We start from the raw sequence: 13161 nt of genomic DNA, 5'->3' as shown, positions 1-13161 counted from the left end.
GCGGTGCTCGGTCGGCACTTTTTACAGCCGGCAGAAACGAATGGCGACAGATGGCAGCGAGAGGAGAGAGGAGGAGGAGGAGGAGGAGGAAGGATGGAGATGGAGGGATGGAAGGTGGAGGAAAGTCTATCCTACCACAGACAGGTGGCGCTATTACAAAATAAAACACACTGAAGCCGTGACCTCTGCTGGATTCATGTTCCAGTCTGAGCTGTTGTCACATCTGTTTATTTTAGTTTTAGAGTTCAGCTAATCATTGACCGGAACGTCTAGAGTCAAAAGTTAACAAAAACGTTAACCAAGTTCAGTGAGAACAGGAAAAAAAGAACCCAGAGAGAAAGTCTGAAAACGATGGAAATGTGAGTGGAGTTTGGTGAGAACAAAACACAGGTGGAGCCACAGAGAAAGTTCTGAGGTCAGATGGAGCAAGAACGGAAGGTTAAAGGTTATCTTTTAACCCCAAGAACACCAAACCTACCATCAAGCATGGAGGTGGCAGTATCATGCTCTGGGGCTTTCTAGAGGTGCTTTAAAACTGGTTTCAAACTGTATTCTGACTGGTTTTGAACATTCTTTTGGACTTGTTTTCGACCGTCTTAGTTTTTATTTTTAATCCCAAGAACATCAAAACTACCACCGAGCATGGAGGTGGCAGTATCATGCTCTGTGGAAGTGGAGCTTTCCACAAAGTAAATGGAACAATGAGGAAGGAGGATTAAAACTTAAAACCATCAGCAGAAGGTTGATCTTGGACACAGTTGGATGTTTCAACTAGACAATGAGTCCAAACACACATCAGACGTGGTAAAGAAATGGTTCCATCAGGCTGGAATGAAGGTTCTAGAATGAAGGTTCTAGACTGGTCTCCCCAAAGTCCTGACTTAAACCCATCAAGAACCTGAAGAAGAAACAAGTCAGAAAGATGAAAAATCTAGTGGAACGGCGCCGGAATTGGTGCCAGAATTGGTACCATTCAATTAGATTTGTCGTCTTTCTTATTCAGACTTGAGTCAGTTAAGCTGAAGGTGAAATGATACCGCCACCTCCATGCTTGACGGTAGGTATAGTGTCCAGAGGAGTCAAAACAGACTGAAACCGGAATCTATCAAAGAACCAAAAGCCATGACTGTTTCTATTGTGAAAAGGCTTCCTGTTTCATTGATTCCAGAGTTCTAGGAGTATTGGATGTTAATCATGTGACTGGATGATGAAGCTACCGGATCGCTCTGTACGTACAGTGAACACGCCTGTAGACGTTACTACATCTGTTCCCAGCCATCATCCTCACACACTCTGACACTCCCTCCTGACTCACAACACACACACACACACACACACTGCTGACATTCTTGCACATCCATGCTAAAGCAGAAGAAAAGGTCATCGTGGTGGAAGCCTCGGAGTAAATGGATGAACCCAAGTGTGTGTTTGTGTGCTTTTTCTGTGTGTGTGTGTATCTGTGTATCTTTGTGTGTGTTTCTGTGCGTTAGACCTTCAGCTCACCTCAGTTTGCAGGTTAAAGGTTGTCGCTGTTACGTGACTTCGTCTATTTTATCTGATTTATTTGTTCCTTTTATTGTCTTTAACCCTTTATTTATTTACACATTAATTCTATTTATTCTTGAGTATATTTTCGACGGTTTTACCCTCATTTTTAGTCCGCTTTTTTCTTTCTTGCATAAGACATTTTATGATTGAATCTGGTGTGGTATTGTTTTATTTTGAAAGTGCTTAACTTTTGTTTCGTCTCCTTGGTCTTTTTCCTTCTGTTTTTAAAAGGGTTGTTGTTAAATTTATTAATAAAAGCTGCTTTCTACTACTTTAAAGTCCCATTTAAAAAGGATTTTGTAGTGAAGTTAACTGTTTTTGAAGTGAAACGTGGCATCAGCAGTATTTTCTCACCTAAACTACATTTTCAGTCCAGATTTAACCACCGGCTTCCAGAAGAACACCGCTGTGCTCCAAGTAGTGTTCAAAAACGTGCTATATTTTGCACAAACTTTGCACATTTTGCTCGGTTTCCCATCCAATTTCTGTGTTTCGGGTCAGACTGAGGTCACAACCGGAGCGTCCTGCCGAGCAGCACCTGTGTGGAGATGTAACCCAGTGACAGACGCTCATCTCTGGGCAGCAGGGTGGGGGACGGAGGGATGCATGGACGGAGGGAAGTGTCCTGTCATCAAAAACCCCTTAAATCCTCTCCATCGCTGCCTCCGTTCATTGAACGTCACAGCTGAGACATAAAATCTGGACAGATGAGCTGCTGCTGCAAGTTTTTGTGATTTCAGCACAAATAAAAAGTCCACCAGCTTCTGAACCATAAAATGACACCAGAGATCAAAACAGGAGCTGTAAAGTCCACAAGAAATGGTGACATATTCAAGCTAGTAGTTGGAAAAAAATAACCAAATCTGAGCTTAAAGTCGGAATATTTCATCAAAATCACTTTATGTCTCACAAATTCGCCATAAATAAATCGATTTTTCTAGCAAAAATTTGCAAAAAAAACCAACCAAAAGTCTGTCTTTCAAAGCAAAATGGAATAGAATACAATAGAACGGTTTCATTATCATCACACATGGCATGATGAAAGCCGTGCAGCCATCACAGACTACAACACAAGCAGACTGAAACGCATGTAATGCTAATTTACCAGTAAATACCAAATATCCCATATCAAATAGTTTCAGACAAATATGCCATACTTACTACTGAATGGCAGCTAGCCTAGCTTAGCATCTCTACTCATTTTTGTGGTGCAAAAAAGTACATACTGTTAAAGGACATGATAAGCTACTGGTTGATGGAATGCTAAGCTACTCCTGTGCTACGTATTGAACCAAGCATTTAACAACCATCACACAGTGCCCAGTTTAGCATGTGTTAGCAGTGCATATATGAGCATAACAGGATGTTAGTTAGCTACTTCAGCTACTAACAACATAAGTATAAAACCTTAATTTCAAAATTTAAATCAATAAAACACCAAAAATACCATCTTCTTTAAATTTTCATTGCTGCTGTGCCACAAACTGCTACACCCACAAGCTAAACAATGTTAGCAAATAGAGCAACCCTACAAAGGCAGAAAACCAAGGAGCTAGCTCAGTTTAGCGTCCCTACTCATTTTATAGTGCTATAAAGCACAAATAATATAAAATGAGACATTAAGCAATTGGTTAGTGGAATGCTAAGCTACTCCTGTGCTATTTTCATCATACAATCCCCTATTTAGCATGTTAGCAGCATATATATGCACACAAAAGGATGCCAGTTAGCTACTTCTGCTACTAACACCAACATAAGCAAAAAATCTAAAATAAGCTTGCTTAATAACATTTTCAGGTTCCCTGCTGTTGTGCCACAAACTGCTACACCCACATGCCCCACAAGCCTTACTGTTTACTACAATCCAGAAGCTAGGCTAGCTTAGCATCTCTACTCATTTTCCTACTGCTATAAAGTACAAATAACATAAAAGAAGACGATAAGCAACAGGTTGGTGGAATGGTAAGCTACTCCTGTGCTATTTTCATCATACAATCCCCTATTTAGCTTTTGTTAGCAGTATATGAACATAAAAGGATGTTAATTAGCTACTAACATCGACTTATGAAGAAAAACTAAGTTAAGCTTACTTAATCTTCTGCATTCATTTTCCTTCTGTGTGCCACAAACTGCTAAACACACATGCTGAAGAGCATTAGTGCACTGTACTAGCATCATATACAGCCGAACGAGCCATACTGCTTACTATAACCTGAAAGCTAGCCTAGCGTAGGATCCCTACTCATTTCTGTAGTGCTGTGAAGTACAAATAATCCAAAAGGAGACAATAAGCAAGTGGTTGGTGGCATATAAACTAAAATTAAACTAAATAAAAACCAAAAATACTATCTTCTGTATTCATTTTCCTGCTGTTGTGCCACAAACTGCTACACCCACAAGCTAAATAGCATTAGCGCACTGAGGTAGCATCATTTACGGCCCCACCAAGGCAGAGGCAAACTGACAAAAGTGACACCTGCTGCAGAAAGCAAACAGCGCCTGAGGACTCGACTCTTTCTGCTTGCATCTCCTCCATTTATAATTATATGAGGCTCTTTTTGTGCGCTGGGATATTTGTATCGGTGCGTCCTGCCCGGTGTCGGCTAACAGTCTGTGTTTAGAGGCCAGGATGGAGGGATGTATGGGGCAGATAGTGGGGGAGGAAGGGATCCACTCACCATATGTTGGCTATTTATTACCTCCTCCTAACTGTCGCTCTCTCTTCATCTACCATCTATCATTCTCTCATCTTATCTCGCTCAAAATGGCAGCGCAGCGCTCATAAACATTCCTGCAAACATTCATCCACGCTGCGGTATCACACCACCTTCAGAACAATACGGAAGCTGGAAGTGTTTCACCAGAAGCCTGTTTGTAAATTAAGTTGAGGATTATGCTAAAATAAATTACACCTAATCCCCAACAAGACACCAACAACAGACAAGTGTAAAAAACTACTAATACTAGCATCTGAGGCTAATGAGGCTTGCTAGTTCATTTTTAAATTAACACACTCTCCATCAACCACATCAGAAATGAGTTATTCATAAACTGTAACCATGTGAGTATTCTTCATCACTGCTCAATATTAATTTTGAATCTTACCTGCTGTTGCTGCATTAAAAACTCTGAGTGTCTGATGTAGAACAGAATCACATTAGAGTGCTAGCGTCTGAAGCTACAAGCTAAAACAAGCTGTCTTTGTTTAACTGACAACTGAAGATAATTAGCAGTTTAGCAACTGATTTAGTTGTCAAATTTAATATTAGCTAGCAAACTAGCCATTTATTTTTACTTTTATGAACATGAAGCTTGATTAGCAAATTGTGTACTTCTGATGTACAACAGGATCACAACAAACTGCTAGCATCTGCGCCTTATAAGCCAGCACAAGATTCCTTTGTTTAACTGACAAACTGATGTTAGCAACTGAAGGTAATTAGTTTAACTGTTTAAGTGACTGATTGTACAAACTGGAATCTATTGTTATTTTATCTTTTTATAATGTTAAGCTACATTAGCAAACATCTAGCTGTTAGCTTCTGAAGGTTACTAGTCAACACTAACAGTTTAGCAACTGACTTTACAAACTAGACGATTTTTGTGTGAAGCTAAATTAGCAAAACTTAAACGGTTAGCTTCTGAAGCTTATTAGTCAACATAAACTGTCTGTGTTTTCATTGATAATAATCAATAAACAAGCTAAATTGTACTTTGAATTGTGTGAATGTTTTGCTACATGAGCAAACTTCATAATTCTGAACAAAAACTGGATCACATTTAGGTGCTAGCATCTCAGTCTGGTCAGCCAACATAAGCTAACAAACACTTGAAAGTAATTAGCTAAACACTTAAGCGACTGATTTGATAAACTAGCCAATTTTTTTGTGAAGCTACATTAGCAAAACTCTGATATATAACAGGACCACATTAAACTGCTAACATCTAAGGTCTTTTCGTCTCGTAAGCTATCTTTGTTTCACTTAAAAAATGTGTACAACTTAGTTGAAGCTAACAGCAGAGCAATTCATTTTGCTTACTAAGCTAATACCAGTTAGCAAATTAGTAGAAATCTATTTAAATTTGGTTGAATATGAAGCTAAATAAGCAAACTGTGCTACTGATGTCAAACAAACACACTGAAATGCTAGCATTTCAAGCTTTTTAGCCAACACAAGCTGTTTTTAACAGTTTAGCTGTAAATTTTGCTATTTAAATTGATAACGGTTAGCAAATTAGCCTAATTTTAAACACAAAAATATCTACAAGAACATTTAAAATCCTTTTAAAAACAGAATCTTTTACAGGCTGTGTACGCTACTATACTGTGTTTTGTACATTCTGTTTTTAATTACTATGCAATTTATTTATGCAAAGTTTTGGAATATTATTATTTTTCCCATATGTATGCATTGTTTGATATATCTCTTGGTTTTGTTATTGCAAAAACTATACGGTTTTCTGTTCATTTGATCTCCACAAGGATAGTAATTAGTGTGCAAATATTTAGAAAAATATGAAAAGATTTTTTCTTTAATCAGTTGTGAAAGCTACATGACATAATCCTGGGTGCTATTCATATTTTTTTATTTATTTTGTAATGTATTTATATACAATGTTTAGATTTCTTTGTTTTTATATAATTATTCTAATACAATTTCTTTATATTCTTTATACAATTTCTTTAATATTCATGTTTTCTGTTTGGTGTATCCATGCAGAAAACATAATCTTTTAATAATTATGCATACTATTTCAAATTCTGCATATTTTCGAAATATTTTGTTGTACGGTACATTTATATAACTTTGTGGACGTTGTATTTTTAGTTTTACTGTTTTTTTGTATTTCTACAGCTCTTTAGTTTATATATAAATCCTACTACTACAACACTGGATGCTTGGTAAAGTTACAACAACAAAAACACCAAAGAAAACAAACTGAAGCTGCTGCATTTCACAACATTTCCTTCGTTGTGTTACCCTCAAGCGGGCAGAGTGAAGCAAAGACAGCCGACATTGTGTTTTAAATGCTAAAATTAGCAACTCATGCTGTTTTTCGGGGTTCTTTTTGCACACGTGCAACAGAACCAACAGCAGAAAACTTGTTGGAAATCTGGAAAAGGCCAGAAGTGATGCCTCAGAATCTCCCCGCGGCAGCAGAAACCGAAAGAATCTCTCCCTCTTTATCTCTGGAGCACAACAGGAAGCTCACGAGAGTCGCCAGAGAGTGCTTTGCTGCTTCCCCATGTGCGAGAGGGAGATTGATGGACCCTCCCCCTGCCTCCTCAACCCCCGCCTCCTCCTCCTCCTCACACCCGGCTGCCATCACCCATCCTCCACCGCTGCAGGATTTTGCCCAAACTTGTTAACACTCCCTTACGAAACCACACACTTTCTGTTGCAGGAGGGTTTGGAAGATGCGGAGGATCGTTACTCAGCTGGTTTTTAATTTGTGTTTGTGCACAAATAGATGAAAGTTTTCATCCAGACGCAGCACAAGTTGGAAAAGAAATCACAGAAAACTACAGTTTTGGCTGCTTCCTGGTGCAAAAACTCACATTTTAATCGAGTTAAAAAAAAACACATCTTTACTGTAGTTTGTTGTTGTAAATTAGCTTTCTATTTCACTCCCTAATATTTAAAAAATACAGTATATTCTTACTCCAAAGTCAACTAATTGTAGGTTTTACTGCAGTTTCTACAGCAGTCTTAATGAAAAGTATTTTTATCTCATTTTATTAGAATGCATTACTTTATGGGGCTTATTTCAGAATTTTACACCAAAAACAAAGAAATGAAATACTGCATTGTAACGGGACGTCTGCTTACTTTAGCTCATATCTTTTACACCCCAAAGTCGACTAATTGTAGCTTTTGCAGCAACGGTCAAAATGAAAATTCTTTTTCTATTAACATGTATGTATTTATGGGATTCATTTCTAAATTTTGCACCAAAATTATGTAGTAAAATATTGTACTGTAAAGGGTGTCCACATACTTTTAATCTTTCTCTCCTCTCTTGTAGTTTTATTGTTCTCATTAGCAGTTTTATTAAATCGCTGTACTCAGAAATACATTTTCTTCATCTGAAAACAACAACTTGGAACAATTTTCATGTATTTTTTTTTACTTATTTTGTCTTTAAAAACTGTTTAACTGGGCCGTCTGCATCCTGTAGTTTTGCGATTTGTTGTTAATTAGCTGTTTTGTTTGTGTTGCATCCTGTTTCTACTTCTTTCTGCACCGTCTACTCTGGAAATCTAGCTAATTTTCATGTGTTTTTGGGCATTTTTTAATGAGAAAGATGTGTTAGAACTGTGTGTCCACATACTTTCAATCACATTGTGTGTCTACTTTGTCTTTCATCTCCTGTAGTTTGGTTAATTGTTGTTAATTATTTGTTTTGTTTGTGTTGTAACATGGCGTCCACATACTTTTGGTCACATCTCGTATCTACTTTTTCTTTCTTCTTCTGTAGTTTTTTTGTCGTCTTTTAGCCGTTTTATTTATTTATGTTCTGTGGACGTTGCTTCAGGGGTGTCCGCATACTTTTGACCGCTCTCTCCATCTTTTTCCATCCCTCCCTTTGGTTTTCTCTTTTCCTCCTCCATCTTTTAGCTTCTACCTCCCGCTCCTCATCCTCCCTCCTCCTCCTCCTCCTGCTGCTGCTGCCGTCTTGCATCACCTCGCTGCGTTTCCACGGTTACACATTGACCCGTCGTCTGTTTGTGTGGAGTTTAGACCCGCCGTGATAAAGCGCCCAGATATCATCGCTCCACTGTACAGCATACCAGAGCGGGGGGAGGGGAGCGCCCCGGCCAATCAGAGAGCGGCACCGCTGTGGAAAATGTCTGCCGGCTCTCGGCCAATCAGCTCGCAGATTCCTACACTCACACACACATTCATCCTGTGAGTGTGTGTGTGTGTGCCGCCCATCTTACCAAACACAAAGTTCTGCTGAGAATCTGCTGCGAGCATCAAAAACCTGAAACATGCAGCCGCTTGTGTCGATTTAATGGTTGGAAATTCACTAAAATTCACTCTAGACTTACTTTAAAACTCGAGATTATTTGTTTTGAAAGATTATACCTGTTGCTTTCTTGTGTGAAAAAAAGTGAAAATCAATTTAAAATACCCTCATCTTTATTTCTTTTTTACTAGTTTTACATATATATTTTTATTTTAGGGATTTTTCTGTTGTTTTCATGGATCAAAATTCACTAAAATGCACTCTAAAGTTATTTTTAAACTTAAGTTTTTGTCGATGCAGTTCATCAGGAGGATTTTACCTTCTGCTTTCTGGTATGAAAAATCTAAAATCAGTTTTACGCGATTTAAAATAACCACATCTTTTATTATATTTCACTACAGTTACATATAGATTTTCATTTTGAAGGTTTTTTTGTGTTAATTTCATGGCTAATAAAAACAAACACGACTTTCCTGTGAAGTTCTTTTTCCACTGTTAAGTACGGTTTAAAAACATTTCTGCATTTACTTGTTTTTGTCAATGCAGCTGATCAGTGACATTTTAAATTCTACTATTTTCTTGTGCAAATTTAAATATTGATTTGCATCATTTACAGCCCCACAAAAGCAAAGAGCCTCACTGTTTACTACAGTCTGGTAGCTAGCTTAGCATCTCATACTCAGCTTTGTACAGCTAAAAAGTACAAATAAAAGGAGACGGTGTGGAAAGCTAAGCTACTTTTGATCTATTTTCGTAACGCAAGCCCCCGTTTGGCATTTGTTAGCAGTATATATATATGAACACAAATGGATGCTAGCTAGCTACTAAAACCAGCATAAGCATAAAAATGACATTAAGCTCACCTAATAAACACAAAAATAACCGTAGTTTGCATTCATGTTCCCTGCTGCTGGGCCACAAACAGTTACACCACAAGCTAAAGAGCATTAGCATAATGAGCTAGCATCACTTTCAGTCACACAAAGGCAGAGAACCTTACTGCTTACTACAAAATGGTAGCTAGCCTAGCTTAGCATCTCTACTCATTTATATAGTGCTGTAAAGTACAAATAACAGAAAAGGAGACAATGTGGAACACTAAGCTACTTCTGTGCTACTTTAGAACGAAGCATTTAATAATCATTGTACTCGCCCCTACTTAGCACGTGTTAGCAGTATATATTTATATACGAACATTAAAGGATGCTAGTTAGCTATTTCAGCTACGAACACCAACATAAGCATAAAAACTAAATTAAGCTCAACTAATAATACCAAAATCTCAATTTTCTGCACAGCAAGTGACAAAAAGAAACTTGTGGTTGGGGTTCAGAGGGTTAAACTACAAACATCGTCCAGACAGAAGCTGAAAACAGGTCAAGCAGTCGGAGCCGCCGAGCGACACGCAAAGACGACCAAACGCCATGCAAGCTGAAGCAGAGGAGGCAGCGAGGGAACGAGGAGCTTCAGGAAATAGACAGAGCCGCATTGAGAGCCGTGAGGGCGGAACAAAGTGAGAAACAGGAAACGCCCGACGGCACCCAAAGGTGTCACGGGACAGAGGGGGCGGAGCCAGGAAGGTGATGCAGGTGCGACTCCGACCGTGGAGGAAACGATGGAGGAGGGATGAAGGATGAGGATGAGGAGGAGAGACAGGAGGAGGCGGTGATGGAGGATGAAGGAGGAGGAGGAGGAGCATATTTACCGTTCTGATCGGAAAGCAACGATCGATCGATCGGCTCGAGTCTCGGGGCGGGAGGGGGCGGGGTTTGTTGTGTGTGTGTCTGCAACCACTGCTCACACTGCAGGGGAGAGCACAGAGAGACAGTCAGTAACACACACACACTCACACAGGTGTAAACAACAATAAACAACAAACACCGTTAACCGAGGAGGAAACTGTCAGTTACACAAAATACTAAATCATAGATTCACACAACGAAACAAGCAAGTTCACACAGTAAACAAACACACATTTACAAAAAGCACAACACAAACACAGGAGTAAACAACAAACACAAACTTCACAGGTTTAAACAACAACACATTAACAACAAAATAGACAAGCACACAATATGTAAACAAGAAAAACTAAACGAAAAAGACGCAGTCACGCAAAACACAAATTCAGATTTAAACAACAAACAAACAAGTACACAATAAAGAAACACATTTACAAACAACAAAATACACACACGGTTAAACACAAAATTCACTGGTGTAAAAAACACATTTACACCAAAATAAACAAAACACACAACATGTAAACCACAAAGTAATGAACAACAAACAAAATAAGAAAAACAATTTATTTGTAAACAAGCTTACAACAAATAAACACACATTTAGACAACAACAGCCACATTAGTCCACAAAGCACACACGCACAAAAACAAACATTTGCTTGAGGAAAACAAACATTTGCAACAAAATAAACAAACACGAACTTCTACCCACAAGCTAACGGGGACACAGGTTGTGTTTTTGTGCACATCGGGGAAGAAAACACGACAAACGACGCACAAACTAGAAGCTGTGAGACGCAAACGGACCCAAGGGAAAGTTTTATTATTTAAAATCCCTGAAGAGTTCAGGTGTGACGTTACACAAAAGCGGGTCTGAAAGTACACAGGGCGACACACCGATAGGACCCAGATAACACAACCTGGACCCGCCGCGGTGCATCATGGGAAACACAGATACCCGCTATCTGCACAATGTAGGCCAACGGAAGATAACAGGGAGACTCTGACACGGAAAACTCGGCTTTACAGCAGCTGCATTCAGGGTCAAACTCCTCATTCACAAATATTTAGCAGTAATTTAGCCTCTGAGGAGGAGATGAGGACAAATAAGATTATTTATGAAGCTGGAAAAAACACATTCTGAGGAGTTTGTCGACTGCGGGAGGAAGTTTAGCGCTTCAGTTCAACCCTCTGAACAACAAAACCCACCAGCAAGTTTGAAAGGCATGATCACAGACATGACCAAAGCAAGAAACTGTAAAACAGGAAGAATCATCTGATTTCAGCTTTCCAACGGTCCCTGAACTACTCACATCTGTAATGTGCTGCTCTGTAGTTCATAAAATCTCTTTATTCTGCGTTTCATTTTCAAAAATCTGCCAAAAATCAATCATTTGTATTAACTTGATTTTGTAGAAAACAGAAAATTCTGCACTTCCTGATGCAGCCATTAAGCCATGATAGTCTTTACTGCGGCCAACGGTTTGGTCGATAAAAATCTGTGAGTTTTCGGCTGAACTGCAGGCAGCGTTCACACAGAGCAGAGAGTCCAAGCTGAAAATAGTGATACTTCATCACAATCCATTTTTCTATATTTTGGTTTAAAATTACACAAAAATAAACAGTTTACTCAAACAAGATTCTGTAAAAAAAAAAAAAAAAATTCTGCACTTCACTACACAACCGTGAAGCCACGTTTGTCTTTACTGCGACCAACGGTTTGGTCGATAAAAATCTGTGACTTTTCGGCTGAACTGCAGGCAGCGTTCACACAAAGCAGAAGGGGGAGTCCAAGCTTATTTCATCTAAGGTCTCATTTTAAAAAAAATTGCTAAAACCAAAGTTTATATAAAACTTAAGAATTCTGTACTTTTTGTCAGATCTGTTCAGCCATTTGTGATTCAGCCCAACGGAAAATTCAGTAAAAATCTGTGATTTTTCGGGTGAACTGCAGACTGTGGAGCAGAAAATATAAGCCATAAAATTGTTTGATTTCATGAAAATACCTTCATACTGTATGTCTTATTTGAAATGAATAATTTATTTTAACCAGATTTTGTAAAATATGCATAAAAATTCTGCACTCTTTGCAACAACGGTGAAGCCATCAGTGACTCAGCTGCGACCAACAGTCACATCTCAAAAAAATTAAAATCAGCCAAAAATCAAATCTTTATTAAACTAAAGTTATTCTTAAACAAAAAATTCTGCATTTTTCATCAGATCTATGAGCCATTGGTGACTCAGCTGCAACTGACAGTCACATGGCAAAAAAATATGTAGAAATAATTTTAAAAAGCAAATGTTTAATTATCTATAGTATTTGGAGGCACTATTTTTTTTCCACACACTTATTTTTTAAAATTTCTGTAAAATAAATAATCTTTTTGTTATCGTTTTATTTCATAATTAGACATTTCTCAGCTCTCTGTCCTTCTGGCTGAGGCTGTGCATTTAAAAAGTGAGAGAAAACGTGACGCTCAGAGGGTTAAAACCGAAACAAAAGAAGCAGCAAAAAGGCGACGTGCGGTGGAAACGGAGGCTTAAACTGAGCGGCACAAAGACGATAATCTGCTGCTGATGGAGGAGGCGAAGCGAGGTGAGGCTGAGGGGGAGGACGGAGGGGGGAAATCTTGACAGAAACACAAGATAGGAGGAAAAAGATGGACGGATAAGGGAATGCAACAGGCTGCACAGCTCGCCGATGTATTTATGGATGGAGGGATGATGGAGGAAAAACAGAGGGGGGATGGAGACGGAGCAAGGGGAAAGATTAAGAGCTTAGAGGACTGGTAAGACTAATTAGGAGGCAACATGAGGATGGAGGTGAGGAGGATGAGAGGAAAACAGGAGCAGGACTGAAGACGCCGACATCACTGGGAACTCAGTTTACATC

General features: G+C 38.8%; 1 protein-coding gene across 2 annotated transcripts in view; it reads right to left on the bottom strand.

The window, feature by feature from the left end:
- The window catches only part of rreb1a (ras responsive element binding protein 1a), a 72934-nt gene that overhangs the window by 27458 nt on the left and 32315 nt on the right, over window positions 1-13161 (bottom strand). The window contains exon 2 of one of the 2 annotated variants that reach the window (XM_051940381.1): window positions 10226-10322. The exons of the other annotated variant lie outside the window; for it this stretch is intronic. The gene's annotated coding sequence lies outside the window, so the exon portion shown is untranslated. The remainder of the gene's footprint in view (window positions 1-10225; window positions 10323-13161) is intronic. 2 annotated transcript variants of the gene reach the window in all.

The sequence above is a fragment of the Acanthochromis polyacanthus genome, chromosome 20 (genome assembly GCF_021347895.1).
Source record: "Acanthochromis polyacanthus isolate Apoly-LR-REF ecotype Palm Island chromosome 20, KAUST_Apoly_ChrSc, whole genome shotgun sequence".
Classification (NCBI taxonomy): Eukaryota; Metazoa; Chordata; class Actinopteri; family Pomacentridae; genus Acanthochromis; species Acanthochromis polyacanthus.
Note: the sequence above shows the minus strand (reverse complement) of the source record. Positions and strands in the feature narration are given on the sequence as shown.